Source organism: Pongo abelii, chromosome 4 (assembly GCF_028885655.2).
Source record: "Pongo abelii isolate AG06213 chromosome 4, NHGRI_mPonAbe1-v2.0_pri, whole genome shotgun sequence".
Classification (NCBI taxonomy): Eukaryota; Metazoa; Chordata; class Mammalia; order Primates; family Hominidae; genus Pongo; species Pongo abelii.
Window position 1 is genome coordinate 98,018,687 of NC_071989.2, and position 18,072 is coordinate 98,036,758.

The following is an 18,072-nucleotide window of genomic DNA, read 5'->3' on the forward strand; positions in this document are numbered from 1 at the left end:
TCTTTTACAAAGAAAACAGAATTAAGGGAAATGGTTAGAGATATATAGGTTGTCTTAATTTAACTCAGATTTTTTAAAAATTCAAGCCTGGGGTTTAGAAAACAGGAGTAACTAGGAGTGAAGCTCTCCATCAACAAAAACTTGGAGTGAAAAATAACAGGCTATCATGAATAGCTTGGATATTCCATTTAAGGCCAAGAGCCTAGGAAAAAAAAAACTCCTTTTAAAATTATTCGAGTTTTTGATTTCTCAGATGACACATTTATGTACTTGCATTAAACAGCAAACATTACAAAGAACTCCAAATTATCAGTTGGTCACCCTAATGAAAATCCAAATCAGTTCCCAAGGGTAAGCACTGTTACCAGTTACTGGTGTATTCATCTAAACTATTTCCTATACACTTATAAAGATACATAGAATAAGTGCATAGTTGCCTTTATATATACAATTAGTACATGAAAATATGGTATTATTTGTTTGGTTTTACATGAACAGAGAGAAGGTATCTTTTAATTCTAAGAGTACATAAATTAATTATACTGAGAAAAATAAAACATTTTTTGCAATTATTGGCTTAGAAACTAGCACTGAATTTCGCTTCTGAAATAGCATATAAGCAGGAGCCTCTTCTACCTATGGAGGAAAAATCTGCTTTAATAGCCCTTTCACATCCCTCATAGCCCAGTGACAGACAGCATATATTTAGCTTCACTCTCCTCCCCAAAACAGAAATGTTCTGCTTAGATTTTGTTATAAAACTTGTACCTGATGAACCTCAAGGCAAGTTGTGGAATCACATACCATTTTTGTCCAGCAACCCACTTTACTCATCTTTTATTGTCATTGCTTATTAAATTTGTAACACACACACATATATTCATACACACATAGAGAAAATTAAACCCTACACTTCTTCCCTTGAGAGGGGAAAGGAAAGAAAAACATGAAATTCAATATTCAATATTTGCTGTGGTTAAGTATATATATATGTATATATGTATATGTTTATATATATATATATGTTTCCCCTTGGAGGTTGCTGGATAGAGGATGGGTTTACAAAAAGTTTAAATAAATGATCAGTTGCTCTAAGACCTCCAGAAACTTCATATTTTTTAACTCTAATATTTGGGGGCTGTTCGATTTGATGTTTGATTTCAAATGAAAAGGTTTAAATAAATGCTTGGAAAGTATACTGGATGGCAGTATTTAGCAATCTTGTTTTCTTTACATAATGTAACACACTAATGGACTACATTTTTCTTTGCTTTCTGCCGTTAACTTTGAAAATAAGCAAGTTACTATCCAAATCAGAGCCAAAAACACCACAGGGTTTCTGGCTGCGAAGGGACACTTCATGCACAAATGTGGGAAAGGAAAAAGTTGATAAACAGCCAGTTGGGAAGTGTGAAGAGATTATTTTTATTTCATGGTGTTTTCAGTGTGTAGTATCTCAGATGTTCAAAAATATATCACTATGCCTGAAAGTTTACAATTCCCATGGTAGATATTATCTGATGTAGTAGCAGATGAAATACTTATAATGGGGACACTCTCCCTCAAACTCTCCCTCTCTTTTCTTCTCTCCACTCCAAATCTAACTCAGTTAAAATGAAGCTTCACAGAAGTCAAGCTTAGGCACACTGGGATTTTAATGATTTAATGAATGGGTCCATGAGATGCAGCTCTTTAAAACAGATGCTGTCCCTCTGCTGCTGTTCTCTCTTCTTGGTTATTTTTATTTCTTTCCCAGTCAAAGAGGCTGGTACTTCAGGATGATTTTCCCTTGCTAACCATCATTTTTCCAACACTTAACACCAAAGTATTATGTTCAGACCTCAAGGTTTACAACGATAGTGTTTGAAAAAAACTGGGGGGAAAAAAATTTGAACAAATTACAATTCGCATTCTATTGTTGATTCTGTAAAATTTTAAAATGTATATATAAATATACATAGGAGAGTAAACATACACATACAATCAGACCACACTGGGTCTCTGAAATAATCAAAATTAATTATCTGATCAAAGTGCCAACCTATAACCTTTTTGTGAGGTTTCTAGTGCATGTTGCACATTTTCTTTTACATGAAGCATTGCCTGCACTAGTCTTGCTCATTAGTTCGTTCCTCTCATTGTCATTGTCTCTGATTATTTTATTAATTATGTTCTTGACTTTTAATTAATATTTATAGATTGTGTCAGTTTTATAACACAGGAAACATTTGAAATTAAATAAAGAAAAATTGGAATTTCTTTAATTTAATCAATAAAGGTGTATCACTTGAGAGCATAAATGGGAAGTTAATTTGTTTCACAAAATAAATGTCACAATAATGGAAAGACAAAAAATTTTAAATAAAATTCTCTCAATAGAGGATAAAGTAAAGAATATTTTCCTCTGATGTCCTGTAATAAATGAGCATGGAAATATAATCAATTGACCCTGGTATAATCATGATTATAAATTGTGTTTTTTAATGTTCTCCAATATTTTGTATCTATGCACCCCCAAAAAAGCTACTTAAATTAAGCAAAGAAATTTATCATATACAAGCTAAAAAGTATACACACGTATAGAATGTTTTCTGTTGATAAGTAATAAATCTGTTGAATGAACATTCCAAAAGGCAGAGAATTTTTGTGAAACTAGGAAACAATTAAAAACCACCATCTAACATAATGGGTGGCAACTGCACGGATAACTCCCCCAGGTATTCCATGCCCACTCATTAGTTGAAGAGCAAAAAAAAAAAAAACACCCAGGATACATCTTGTTTCTTGGACCCTTCATCCAAAAGAAACCAAAGCAAGTTACAGTATTTCCAATTTAATTTGGAAGCTAGTCAACCCTCTGTTTAAACTTCTGAAATAATATTGGTGAAATAGTCAGAATCACAGACTCCTATCTGCTAGCTTTCCAATGACATGTGGTTCTTCTGTTCCTATGCAAAGAAGGGATTTATTTCTAGTAAATAAACTATTTCGTGGGAAAAAATAAACACAATTTCGTAAAGATAGGAATATTGCATCGTAGGAGACAAAGAAAAAAGCAGTGTGTTTATATCATATGTTTTAAAGTAGTTTCTTTTTAAATTAGCAATTTCATATCAAAAACAGAAAAATAACACATTCATAAGATATGGAAAAATCAGCTTCTGAGGAATAGTAGTGTTTGGCATATATAAAATAAAAAATACTGTAATGTCTGCTTTTGTAAATTTTGAAGGTTAGTAAACTCAAGATAAACTTCAGAAATGGGAGAGACTCAGTAGCACCAAGAGAAATATAGGACCCAGAGAAAAATCTTAACAAAAATTCCTGCCCATTTTCCTTCTTAGTTTTACTGAATAAACAAATCCATTGGTGGAGTAAGGAGCTGGATGTTAATGCTTCCTCCTTTAGTCTGCCTAGTTTAGGAGTAGGCAAACAAGTGTTAGAAAATCTCTGGGTCTCAACCTTTTAAGGAAATGGTTCTCAGCATCGATAAAACACCCCCAACTGCCTCTCTTTCATGACCTCCTGAGAATACTCTTAAAGGTATCCTGCTCATAAAACTAATTCCATGGTTCCTCAAAAAGTTTAACATAAGACCCAGCAATTGCAGTACTAGGGATATGTCCCAAAGAATTGAAAACAGTATTTGAAACAAAAATTTTTACATGAATGTTCATAACAGCACTATTCAAAAGTGTCAAAACGTGGAAACAACCTAAATACCCATCAACAGATGAATGGATAAACAAAATGTGGTATATCCATACAATTATTCACCTGTAGAAAGTAACGAAATATTGATAAACAACATGGATAAACTCTGAAAGCATTATGCTAAGGGAAGAAGTCAGACACAAAGGCCACATATTGAATGATTCCTTTCATATGATATACACAGAATAGGCAAATCCACAGAGACAGCAAACAGTTCAGTGGTTGCTAGGGGCTCAGGAGAGGAAGGAACTAGGGACTGATTGCTTAATGGATATGAGATTTCCTTTTAAGTTAATACAAATTTTCTGGGCTGGGCACCATGGCTCATGCCTATATAATCCCTGCACTTTAGGAGGCCAAAGTGGGAGGACTGCTTGAGCCCAGAAGTTTGAGACCCCTACAAAAATTTTAAAATGTAACCAGGCCTGGTGGCACCAAAATGTGATATGTGGTCAACTGGTGGTACATGAAACCACTTTAAGTGGTAAACAGCAAACATTAATTTTTTTAATCTATCATTGTCAAATTTGTAATTTTGGAAGTGAAAAATATTTGTTTTGAAATAAATTTACTTAGGTAAAAGTTTTAACTGACTTAAAGAAAACAATTAAGCAGGCCAGGTGTGGTGGCTCATGCCCATAATCCCAGCACTTTGAGAGGCTGAGGTGAGAGGATTATTTGGACCCAGGAGTTCAAGACCAGCCTGGGCAATATAGCAAGACCCCATTCCACGAAAATAAAAATAAAAAAATAGCCAGGTGTGGAGGCATGCACCTGTAGTCCCAGCTACTTGGGAAGTGAGGAGAGAGGATTGTCTGAGCCCAGGAGGTCAAGACTGTAGTAAACCATGATTGTGCCACTGCATTGCAGCCTGGGTGACAGAGTGCGACAGTGTCTCAAAAAAAAAAAAAATGTTCTGTACCAACATTGGTACTGATGGTTGCACAGCATTGTGCATGTACTAAAAGCCACCGAATTGTATACTTTATAATGGTTAAAATGGTGAATTTTATATGTAAATTTTACCTCAAGTCCAAAAAAAAACCCAATTCTAGCACATATGACCTGGCCCAGAGCCTTCAGAGTTGATGTGCCTGGCCAAGAGAACTAAGGACCCTGGCAGGAAAGACTCCTTGCATCAATCCTACAAGGTGCACTGTCTTTAAGTTGGGTAAAGTTTCTGCAGCAATGCCTCGATGCTCAAGTTTACTCTTTTAAAATTTGGCAGTTATGGTCCTAAAGATAAAAACTCCAATATGTTAAACAGTAGGCATTTTCAAGAAATCTGGATTTTAGAATATTCTTTCCAAGTTCAGGACCTACTTTTAGCTCTTTGGCCATTAGAGAAAAGAAATTTTAAAGCGAAAATAATCAATGACTTCCTTGTAGGGTATCCATCTAACCAGTTTCCTGGAAGACTTTTAATTTACATCTATTACCTTACTGTAATTATTAATAGTGTGCCTACCACTCTCAACTGTCTCAGTCTGGATGATCAATTATACAGTCTCCCTACTTCGAGGGGACCACTGTAAAGCTTCCCTATCTTTTCTATCCAACAGGAATCTTATTTGTGCCAGCTTTGATCCAGTTATCTGGCAAGCTAGATGGGATTTGTCTTAATATGTGCATTCTGTTTGCCAAGGCATACATAGCATGTTTGGACACATGGTCTCATTTTATAATCTTTTGCTCTTATTTATTCTTCATACTCTATGGTAGAGCTAATCATTTTTGGGAACCAAAATGTTAGGAATAGATGGCATGTCAAATGTTGCCATAGCAGACTTTTCTGTGGGACATACTTTTAAAAATAATCCAAAAAAAAAGTTTTAAACTTAATTTGAGTAGCCCCTGGTGTTATTGAAAGGTAGTGTGTGAAGTAAATCTGGGTGAAATTTCACTCACATCTACTTTCTGGGATCAAGTCCTATAGATAATTCCATAGTTATCTCCCTATACTTATGAACAACCCTCTAGGTAAAAAGCAGTCATCTTAAAAAAAAAAAAAACCTACGCATAGTCTCAAAATTTATCTTCATACAAGATTAGATCAGAGAAGTAAGTGGGCTGAGAAGACTGAAATGGGCTGAGAGGTTTTCAAAATAGATTGCCATTGAACACATCAAATTTAATACATTCCTCATTCCTCTTAAATAGCGCTGTCTGCTTCTTATAGCCTACATCTAGAAATTGCTTACTTCTAGAAATTTGGTGGCATAATGGTGGCATACTTCAGGATTTGACCATCAAAGTCATCCCAGGCAAAAATTACTCAGGCAATACTTTAGTTGGGCTGCTTTGATTACAACAGAGGCTCACACGAGCCGTCTTAAGAGAAGGGAAATTTACTGTGAAATTACCCATAGGCTTAAAGAACCATTTACTGGCTATATCAGCCTCCCCCGGGGTAGGTGGTCATAATTACTGCCCTCCTTTGCTTATTCAAAATGTATGCTTCCTCAAAACTTTGGTTTCCTATGGCTCACCATGGTGCCAGCTTTACACCATAGCATCCTCTCAGCTTCAGCTCCTACTTCTTTCCATTTAGTTCAGATAAGTAAAGGAGAATCTGATTGGTCCAACTCATCGCATTTCTGCCCTTGTTTCAGATTAATCATCCCTTTTCCATCCCCCCAACCAAGATAAACTGTTTTGGCCAAAGAAGAAAAGCCGGTTATGTAATACAGTTAAAATCCCCATCACCTCCCTATCATCAGAGGTTTTAAGCAAGATAAACTTCAAAACTGAGAGGGCCTCAGTAGCACCAAGAGAAGTGCAGGACCCAGACAAAATACTTAACCAAAAGTTCCTGCCAAATTTCCTACTTTGTTTTATTGAATAAATAAATCCATTGGTGGAGTTAGGGTTCAGAATGTGAGATTCGGCATGCCTAGCTGGGGCAGTTATGCCTTCGTATTTTCCTCTCACGCATTTCAGTCCATCTCCATGAAAAAGTAGTTCCGTAAAACTGCCCTTCCATTCCATTCCAATTCTGACTTCAGCCTTCCCTGGATCTCATTCTCATTAACAATTACTTTTAACTAGATATCAAATATTTCCAACATAAATTGTTAACTAGTGACATGATGCTACTTCCAGGAAATTAGGAGATTAATCTCTTCTCCTGTTTCTCAGACCTTCATCTTCCAAAATGTTTACTGGGAACATAGAAAGAGAACAAAAGATAGCCCAAACGTGCATCTCTAATGACGGGCGTGCCTTTGTCCTCCGTACTCACTCTGACGCTTCCCTGTGCTTATTTCACGTCACTCTCCTGAACCTTGACTGCTGGCGTGATTACAGTTAAATTAGCAACTCCTAACAGCTAATGCCAATATAGTGGTAACCTATCTGTACTATTAAAGACACATTTAGGAACAGGAATTTCTGCCAAGCACCCCAATTACATCATATTTTTATTTACTAGGTCAGCTCAGGATTTTCTTGCTTTTCCATTTAATTCAAATCAATGCCTAATCAAAACACATTATGATTGATGTATATATTTCCATGACACTGCTTCAAAGCACAAAGCTTGTGTAATAAAGTCTGATTTTTGGAAAGTATTTTTTAAATTACAAACATGAAAGTGCATATTTTGAAAGTCCTTTCTGCAGAAATGAAGGCCGGCCAGCTGGGGATAAAACATTGTAGATCTTTGCTGCACAGTGAGAATAGCAGTTTCTACAAAATTTTAAAAGTTGAATAATACTTACTAAATGACAGCATAGCACAATATAGTACTATAGAAAATGTATTTCTTTAATAAAAGCTATCTCCTTGTCCTCAGAGTGCCCATAATAGGTTGTTGGGTCCTCAGTATTATCATCCTTGTTCAGTTTCTGAAGTTTTCAACTGAATAACTTTTTCAGAGACGGGGGAAAATAGTGAGCGAACAGCCCTAGAACGCTTCTCTGGGCAGAAAAAAAAAATCCCATGAAATGTAATGTGTTAAGAAAATATCTTTCTTATCTCTCTAGTCCCCCAAGAGAGCCTGTCTAATTCTCCCACTTGTCTGTATAGGGATCATGCCAGCAGCCAAGGTTCAGAAGAGTGATGTGGAATAAGCACAGGGAAGCATCAGAGTGAGTACAGAAGATAAAGGCGTGCCTACCATTAGAGATGTATGTTTGGGCTATCTTCTGTTCTCTATGTTTCCAGTAAACATCATTTTGGAAGATGAAGGTCTGAGAAATAGGAGAAGAAATTAAAGATGTCAGGCAAGGGAAAGGAGGAGAAGCAGATAAACAACCTGACATCCCAGAAAGTGGGGATTTTCCCTTTTCTGGGAAGCAAAAAAAAAAAAAAAAAAAAATCCTCTCAAGCAAATTTAACACCTTCATGCATATAATTAATTTATTATCACTTAAAATAAAACATAGCAATAAAAACTCAAGCTAACCATGTGCAAAAGTTATTGTTTTCAGACACAGACTATGCAAAGTCCTCAAGCTTATAAAAGATTACATTCTGGAACATGAGCTATCAAGTAAAATTACTGGATCTTGATTTTTTAATGTTATAAAGGGGCAGTGGGGCGGGGGGGCAGAGGTGTATGTTCTTGCCTAAAGCCTAACGTTAAACATTTTGTAGCCAAAGCAAAAAAGAGCTATTATTACCCCCAAAATGTCTGTTTTAGACTTGTACAGATTAAAACTTTCTAAAATTTTGAACAGCACAAAGTATGAATCCCAGCTCTATAATTTTTCTAGCTATGTGACCTCAGGCAAGTTATCCTCTCAGACTCAGTTTCCCGATTTATAAAAATGGAATAATAATGGCACCTATCTCATGGGGTATTGTAAGAGTTAAATTAGATAACCTATGTAAAGCACTCAGCAATGCCCAGAAAAGTGTATGCACTCAGTAAAGGTTAGTTGTTGTTAGTAGTATTATGTGTAATTATTAATAACCAGGCTCATGTCTTGCCACTCATGCTGTAAACTGCCCTGGTTCATCAAACCACATTGCAGCCCATAAGTCCCAAACAAAAACAAAAACACCAGATAATGCCATTGTATAGAATCCTACATATTTATTCCTGACATCATTCTAATTCAGTCACTCCTTGTCACCCCTCCCCCTGACCTGAATCATGCAGCCAGCTTCCAACCACCCCCATGTGCCCTCTTCATTTTATTTATTTATTTTTATTTATTATTACTTTTTTATAGACAGGGTCTCACTATGTTGCCCAGGCTGGTTTTGAACTCCTTGGTTCAAACAATTCTTCCACCTCAGCCTCCAGGGTAGCTGGGACTGCAAGTGCCTATCACCACTCCTGACTCCATGTGCCCTCTTTAGCTCAAGCCCCCGTTCTGGCCAACATCACTTCATTGGGACCTGCTCAAGCTAGCCGTGTTCTCTGTACCAGCCCCACTGCCTCAGTGAAAGTATTAGATCACCTTAATAAATCATCTAAAATTACTTAATACAATCCAGTATAAATGTATAAAATGTAACATCTTCATAATTTCCCCTTAATTCAATTAAATCTTGATTCTTCCCTTACTCCCCTCCAACCAAAACCTGTTCCTTCCTGAGACCTCCTCATCTCAGTAAAAAGCACCTCTGGCACTTCCCCAGAATTCTAGATGTTGGTTCTTTTCTTTTCTTACTCCCTAAATTCAATCCATTGGCAAGTTCTATAGTCTCAACTTTAAAATACATCCTGAATCTTTCCCCTTTTATCTCCATTACTAACACCTTTGTCCTTTGTAGAATCAGCATCAGCACAACCTGTGAACATGGGCGCCATCCCACTTGTATTGAATCAGACCCCAGGGGGAAGAAGCAGGCCTATCAGCTTGTTCAGCCCTCCCTTCTGGTGATTCCCACGAACACTTTCATTTAAGAACCACTGCTCCCATCAAAACCACTGCCATTTCTCCCGCTGAGAATATCACAATAGCATTCTGACTCATGTCCCTGACCTGACTCTTTTGCTCCCCAACAATCCATTTTCCACACAGCTGCAAGAATAACATTTTTTCACTTAAAATCCTCCAATGACTTCCTATGTCCATTAAACTGAAATCCATTTTTCTTATTCTGGCTTACAAATCCCTTCATGAGCTGGCTACGTCCTACTTTTCCAACTGCATCTCTCTCTGGCATCTTTTACGAGCTGGTGACACTGGTCTTCTCTTGCCATTACTTGAACATATTCTGGTTTCTACCACAGGGCCTTGGTAAAAACTTGCTCTTCTGCTGGGATCATTCTTGTCATTGGGATCCCAACTTCAATGTTTGCTCCTCAGAGAGGTCTTCCCATTATGTTATTTAATAAGCAACTTCTGGGCTCCAATAATTCATCACAATCAGATAGCCAACATTCATTCTCTAAGTGTCACTTACTGTGATCTCATAACTTTCTTATTTGCTAATTCAAGATCTATTATCTTTCTTCTACTAGAATAGTCTAAGAGTAAGGACCTTGTTCATTGTATTCACCCTTATTCACTTAGAAACTACAACATAGCCCGGCACGGTGGTTCACGCCTGTAATCCCTGAACTTTGAAAGGCCGAGCCGAGCAGATCACCTGAGGTCAGGAGTTCAAGACCAGCCTGACCAACATGGTTAGACTCCATGTCTACCAAAAATATAAAAATTAGCCGGGCGTGGTGAGAGGCACCTGTAATCCTAGCTACTTGAGTGGCTGAGGCGGGAGAATTGCTTGAACCCAGGAGGTGAAGGTTGCAGTGAGCTAAGATCACACCACTGCACTCCAGCTCAGGCAACAAGATTCCATCTCAACAACAACAACAAAAAAAAACAGAAACTACAACAATCACTGGCATATGTGCAGCAAATGTTTAATAAATATTAATATTTAACAATAATTAATAAATTAATTATTTATTGAAATAATCCATTTATTGAAATAAAGCAGCAGAGGAAGAAATATTTTCAGCAGTTTCAGGGAATTTGGAAAGTCTTCTTTAAGAAGATTGTATCCCATTACCCTGAAAAGAGGCAGAGTAAGACAATGGATTAAAACTAAGCTTGGAATCAGATCCAGCAGGGTTCAACTCCTAGGTCTACCTCTTACAACACACAAAAAGTATCTCTTTTTTTTAACTTGTTCAACTTCTAAAGCAATTTTTTATCTTTCTTTTTTTTTTTCATTTGTTTTTGGGACAAGGTCTCGCTCTGTCACCAAGGCTGGAGTGGGTGGCATGATCACTGCTCACTGCAGCCTTGGCCTCCCAGACTCGAGTAATTGTCCCACCTCAGCCCCCTAAGTAGCTGAGACTATAGGTGTGTGCTACTGCACCCAGCTAACTTTTTATTTTTTGTAGAGACAAGATTTCACAATGTTGCCCAGGCTTGTCTCAAACTCCTGGACTCAAGAATTCCTCCTGCTTCCGGCTCAACATCTTCCTCTCAGGGTCATTGTTGGGATTAACTAAAATGATGTAACATGGAACATCACATAAAGTAGATCTACTCTGTAAATTATACCTTGAAACTTTAAAGAAGATTTGGAGTTCCTTGAAAAAATATATGTGTCATATGACAATATAAATGTAAATCAAAACAAAACAAAGAAATAGTTCACCCTATAATCTTGTTTCCTTCAAAGAAAAAACTATTTTACCTTGTCATTTCCCTTTCACATATACATACAATTTTTTTACATAATGAAAATCTTAAAATGTGTTCAATTTTGTAATTTCTTGCCTTTTTGAAAACCCAATCCAAAATGTCTCCTTTTCTGTCTCTCTCCCTTTTTTTTTTTTTTCTCAAGCAGACAAAGTGATCAAGTTGCTGGTCTCTCCTGCCTTTGAAGCCGAAAGTCTTACTACCTTCTTGTACTGCTCTCTACATTAGCAATTTCATCTTGCACTCTGATATTATGAATGTCATGCCTTTAAAATGCATGAACCAACCCTTATTTGCACTAAAACTTCCAAGCCTTTGATCATTCCTCATCCTTTTGTCTCAAAAATAACTGCTCCAGGTTTTGACTTGAATAGTGGTCAACTCAAAAGCACACATCTCCATTTTTGATCATGAATCTGCAAAATTGAAAGTCTTTGTTCTCATTGGAGCAATGCTGGTAACAGGAAAAGGAGTGAATCCAGGAGGCAGATAGAAGTTGGAAGTCACAGAAATATGACGAGTATCATCATTCCGGAGACAGCCTAAATTGCGTAAGTTGTTGGAGTGCTTGTGGCCACTCTGAGTGTTGTGAAGGGATGACATAGGTACAATAAGGAAACTATTGTAAACTAATAGATTTTGAAAAGTAAATAGGGGAAAGTGAAAGTCTCCAAGTTTACAATCTATCCAAGTAACATTAATTGAATGCTTACTGTATGCCATGCAATGTGATAAATTCTGGAAATATGATGATGATTAAAAATAAATAAATGAGCCAGGCAAGGTAGTTCATGCCTGTAATTCCCAGAGCTTTGGGAGACCAAGGCGAGGGGATTGCTTGAGGCCAGGAGTTCGAGACCATCCTGGGCAACATGATGAGACCCTGTCTCGAAAAAAATTTTAAAATTAGCCAGGTGTGGTGGTGCATACCAATAGTCCCAGCTACTCAGAAGGCTGAGGTGGGAGGATCATTTGAACTTAAGAGTTTGAGGTTACAGTGAGCTATAATCACACCACTGCACTCTAGCCTAGGTAACAGACTGAGACTCTGTCTCTAAATAAATAAATAAATAAATAAAACTGAAATCTGAGCATAGTTCCTATTCCCATGGACTTTATAACCTAGTATAGGAGACGACAATGATTCCAATAAACACTTAAGTACACATAAGTTTATAACTGGTATTGTCATTGGAAAGAAACGTGTGTAGTATTATAAAATCATGAAAAAATTGGACTTCACCAGAACTTGAGGCTCAAGGAAGGCCTCTCTGAGAAAGGAGTATTTGATCTGAGATCTAAAAGTAGATGTTAACTAGGTAAATGTCTATGAGTTGGGGTTTGGAGAGACTGGGAGTACAGAGCGTTCCAGACAGAGAGCACAGCATCCACAAAGGCCCTAAGTCAGAAACAACAAGGCCTGTTGACAGAACTGATAGAAAACCAGTATGACAGTGGCCAAAATTGCTCAGAAGGTGAGTCAGAGCACCATGCAAGTCAATGTTGGGGTGTGTCTAAATCAGTGATAGAGCTGTAACTCACAAAGTCAGCTGTGAGGATTAAAGAAAGAAAATAAGATAACCTTGGTAAGGAACATAGTACAGTGCCTGGCACAAACCAAAGCTATTTGTAAGTGTTCCCTATTCTTATTATCATCATATTCATTACCATGTCTACTTGCTCATACATTAGCCATTTTCCACTTCCTGCCATCTTACCAAGTCAAGTCAGGCCACTATTGTTCCTCACGTGGATCACTCCAATAGCTAGCTTCAAACTCATTCTCTACACTGAATTCTTCCCTTCCCACATGAAAGCATTTAATGATTCCACCTCTGGTTAGTTGTGTATAAGGTTGGCTTTGAATATGGTTCATTGTGTGCAATGTTTATAAGATTAAAAGCCAGACATTATTTATACCAGTCAAAATACATAGAAAATACCGTCATTACCACCCAAGATAGTGATAGAGATGGCTTAAATATGCGCTTAAAATGCCAGGTGAAATTGAAATATCATCCAGAGTAATTATAACTTTAACTAAGGAGTCACCTGTCAGGTAGGATCTCCAAAATACCAAAAGCTATATTGAGTGGGGAAGGTAAGGCTACATCTGCTCACTGGAAGATCTAGGGAGAGCTAGAAATACCAGCTGGAGCCTCTGATCACTTTAAAGTACAGCCTTCAGTAAAACCTCTCCAGAGTGAAGTTCCGTGACAGTCATAGCTCTCTGCTCCTGCCAACGAAGTCTAGAGCACCGGCCCAACTAGGACCCCAACTTCCTCATCAACAGTGTAAGAAGTGAAGCTGGGAGAGCCATGTAAGCAATAGAATTTCTAATTAACGGCAGGGCACGGTGGCTTATGCCTGTAATCTAATCACTTTGGGAGGCCGAGGTGGGCGGATCACTTGAGATTAGGAGTTCAAGACCAGCCTGGCCAATAAGGTGAAACCCCCTCTCTATTAAAAATACCAAAATTATCCAGGTGTGGTGGTACACACCTATAGTTCCAGCTACTCAAGAGACTGAGGCGGGAGAAGAGCTTGAACCGGGGAGGTGGAGGTTGCAGTGAGCCAAGATCATGCCACTGCACTCCAGCCTGGGTGACAGATCGAGATTCTGTCTCAAAAAAAAAAAAAAGAATTTTTAATTAAAGACCCCAAAAGCCTTCTCTTTTTATTTTGAACTTAGTCCTGGCTAGCCTGTAGGTAAAAACCTACCATAATAAAGGAACTTAAATGGCATAGTCTGCAAAACCAAGAGAAGTACAAACATAATAGAGTCACCTTCTAAATAAAACCCTTCTAATGATTCACATTGCCTTAAGATAAAATCACTTCATGTAGAGCCTTTTATGATTTATGATCTATACCCTCTCAAATTCTTCCAACCTCACCTCTCGTTACAACCCACACTCACTCAACACTCCAAAATTAACCACAGCTTTTGAAATCCCTTGAGTGGACTATGCTCCAGCTCATCTTTGGGTCTTAGGATATAGGCTACTCTACCTGCCTAGAATTTCTTCCCTCCCTGCTACCAATTCATTCTTCAGGACTCAGCTGAGAAATTATCTTCCATGGCCGGGCACAGTGGCTCATGCCTGTAATCCCAGCACTTTGGCAGACCAAGGTGGGCATATCAACTGGGGTCGGGATTTCGATGACAGCCTGACCAACATGGAGAAACCCCGTCTCTACTAAAAATACAAAATTAGCCGGGCATGGTGGCACGTGCCTGTAATCACAGCTACTTGGGAGGCTGAGGCAGGAGAATCGCTTGAGGCCAGGAGGCAGAGGTTGCAGTGAGCCTAGATTTTGCCATTGCACTCCAGCTTGGGCAACAAGAGCAAAACTCTGTCTCAAAAAAAAAAAAATTATCTTCCGAAAGATGTCTGTCCTAAATACCCTAACCTGGGTTTTGTGTCTCTCCTAAATGTTCCCACAGCACCTTGTATCTATGCTTAGTAAACCATTGCCTGTTTTTGCACCCCACACAACCACACTAGATTGTGACCTGCCTGAAAGAAAATACAGTGATGTCTTCATTCATCTCTTTTTTCTTTTTTGTTTTAAATAAGTTCAACTTTTATTTAAAATTCACAGGATACAAGTGCAGACTTGTTACATGGGTATATTACATGACACTAAGGTTTGGAGTACAGATGATCTTGTCACCCAGGTAGTGAACATAGTACCCTATAGGTAGTTTTTTACCCCATACCCTTCACGCACTCTCCCTCAACCCCAGTAGTCCCCAGTATCTGTTGTTTCCATCTTTGTGTCCATGTGTGCTCAATGTTTAGCTCCCACTAAATAAGAACGTGCTGTATTTGGTTTTCTGTCCCTATGTTATTTTGCTTAGAGTAATGGCCTCCAGCCTGGATCCATATTGCTGCAAAGGACATAATTTTATCTTTTTATGACTATGTAATATTCCATGGGGTGTATGTATGGCATTTTGTTTATGCAATCCACCATCATTGGGCACTTAGGTGCTATTGTGAATAGCACTGGGATGAACATACAAGTGTGTATGTCTTTTTTGTAGAACGATTGATTTTCCTTTGAGTATATACCCAGTAATGGGATGGCTGGGTCAAATGGTAGTTGTATTTCAAGTTCTTTGAGAAATCTCCAAACTGTCTTTCACAGTGACTGAACTAATTCAAATTCCCATCAATAGTGTATAAACATTCCCTTTTCTCCACAGTCTCAGCAGCATCTGTTATTTTTTGATTTTTTAATAATAGCCATTCTGACTGGTGTGAGATGGTATCTCATTGTGGTTTTGATTCATTCACCAAATTGAGAGTTTTCTTTATTCACAGTAGTGAATAAAAATAAAGTCCCTATCCTCAAGAAGCTTATATACTTTATTTAGCTTGTCTTTCCAGCAGGTAGCAGCACACAGTAAACAATAGGTGAAGAGAGTTTGAGTGGATAGCAGTTGTTCTTGTCATTATTATTAGTTGGGAAATCTCTGAGAACAACCTTGCCCAGGGCAGGAGAGTTTAGAACATTTACTTTGTTTATAATATTTATTAATTTTCTGGTTATTGAAAACTATATTCAGTATACAAAATTATATATATATATATATGTGCCGAAAGAAGTAAGTAGAAACTCAACTGAAAACACATATGAAACATTTATTGATATTTTATGTTTTCTTGTCGTATGTTTCTGTGTATGTGTATATGTAAGGATATGTACAGTTTTTTAATTGCTTTATTGGAATATAATTCATACATCATACAGTTCACCCATTTAAAGTGTTTTTTGTATGTTCACAGGATGGTACAACAATCACCACAGTCTAAATTCTAGAACATTTTCATCTTCCCAGAAAGAGATTCTACATACCATTTAATTAGCAATCACCCCCAACATCGCACTCCCTTGCTCTAGGCAACCACTAATCTATTTTCTGTCTCTATGGATTTGACTATTCTAGGAATTTTATATAAATGGAATTATACAATATATAGTTTTCTGATTTGCTTCCTTCGCTTAGCATAATGTTTTCAAGGATCATCCATGTTGTAGCATGCCAGTACTTTATTTATTTTTATAGCCAAATAATACTTCATTGTGTAGGTATACCATATTTTATTTAACCGTTCATCACTTGACAGACATTTGGGTTGTTTTCACTATTTGGCTATCAGGAATAATGCTGCTATAAACATTCATATACAAGGTTTCGTGTGGTTGTATGCCTTCATTTCTTTTGCTTATCTGCCAAGTAGTAAAATTGCTGGGTAATATGGTAATTCTGTGTTTAACATTTTGAGCAAATAACAAACTGTTTTCAAAGTGGCTATACCAATTTATCTTCCCACCAGCAACAAATGAAGGTTTCATTTTCTCCTATATTTCTTAACTTAGGGAAGTTCTTATTGTATATAGGTAAGATTTTACTGTATAAAGCAGACTTAGGTTCTGCTTTACAAACTACACAAGTGCTTCTCTCTTATAAAAGATTTACTTGTAATGGCTGTATTAGTCTGTTCAGGCTGCCATAACAAAATGCCACAGTTTAGGTGGTGTAAACAACAGAAATTTATTTTGTTACAGTTCTAGAGGCTGGAAAGCGCAAAATCAAGTTTCCAGCGGGGTTTAGTTTCTGGCGAGGACTCTCTTCCTGGCTTGCAGACGGGTACTTTGTCCTCAGATGACCTTTTCTCAGAGCACATGCCTAGAGAAGAGAGAGAGAGCTCTGGTCGATCTTCCTCTTCTTATAAAGACAAAAATTCTCTCAGATTAGAGCCCCACCTTTATGACCTCACTCAACATTTATTACCTGTTTACAGTCCCTGTCTCCAAACACAGTCTCATTAGGGGTTAGGGCTTCCACATGTGAATTTAGAGGAGGACACAATTCAGTCCATAGCAGTGGCTAAAAAAAATGGTCTGTTGCAAAATTCTATATGAAAATGATGCTCTAGGAGCAAGATATTAAAGTTTAAAAACTTTTTCCTTAAAATATATTATTTGCAAATTTTCTTTAAAATTCATTTTGTTGTGTTAGCTACATACCCTTCACGTCCAAGTGTGGATAAAAGTGTCTTTCTGAAATTTCTCACCTGCATCTACTTGCAATCTGGAAGAACAGACTTCACACTCTTTCAAAAGATATTTAAATTTTCTGTGTAGCTCAACTGTTGTTGTCTCTAACTCCATTTCTCTGCTAGAGAAAATGATGCCTTTTACACCATTGAGAGCCTGTATAATCTTGAAAGTTTTCATTTGAACTGATGAAGGAAAAGAGGCCATCCTGGAGTTAGCTTTATTGGAAGCTTCTACTAAGCAAAACTTCAGATTTCCAAAGAAAACTAATTGGAACCCTGAAGCAGATGGGAAAAGCAGAAATTTCGGAACACCTCGGTGACCTCATTACAAGCATAATGAAGGAGGCAACGATGGAGTTAATTAGAAGAGAGGCAAGAAAAAGATTAAATGAGAGTACAAAAAAAAATGTAACTCAGAGAAAGAGAGGCATTCAGCAAGAAATAGAATATGCTGATCTCTGCAAAACTATTCAGAACCGAGGGAGATGGGAGCTAGAATCAAACAAAAGGAATATAAACCAGGTGGCCACTGAGGATGAAAAGTCTGTAGAAAACACAAAGAGCGGGCACCTGGGAAGGAATTACCAGATATCTGCATCAAGCAGAAAATATAGACTTGGTAGCCAAAGGAATTTAGTTAGTTACACAAGAGGAGTCGTTCTTAATTGGGTGAC

General features: G+C 37.5%; 1 long non-coding RNA gene across 1 annotated transcript in view; it reads right to left on the reverse strand.

Annotated features, from left to right (window-relative positions):
• LOC103890672 (uncharacterized) overlaps nt 1–17,078 on the reverse strand; it is a 127,632-nt gene extending 110,554 nt beyond the window's left edge. The window contains exon 1 of the long non-coding RNA XR_654976.1: nt 16,903–17,078. This is a non-coding gene — a long non-coding RNA (uncharacterized LOC103890672). The remainder of the gene's footprint in view (nt 1–16,902) is intronic.
• Between the last annotated feature and the right edge of the window lie 994 nt (nt 17,079–18,072).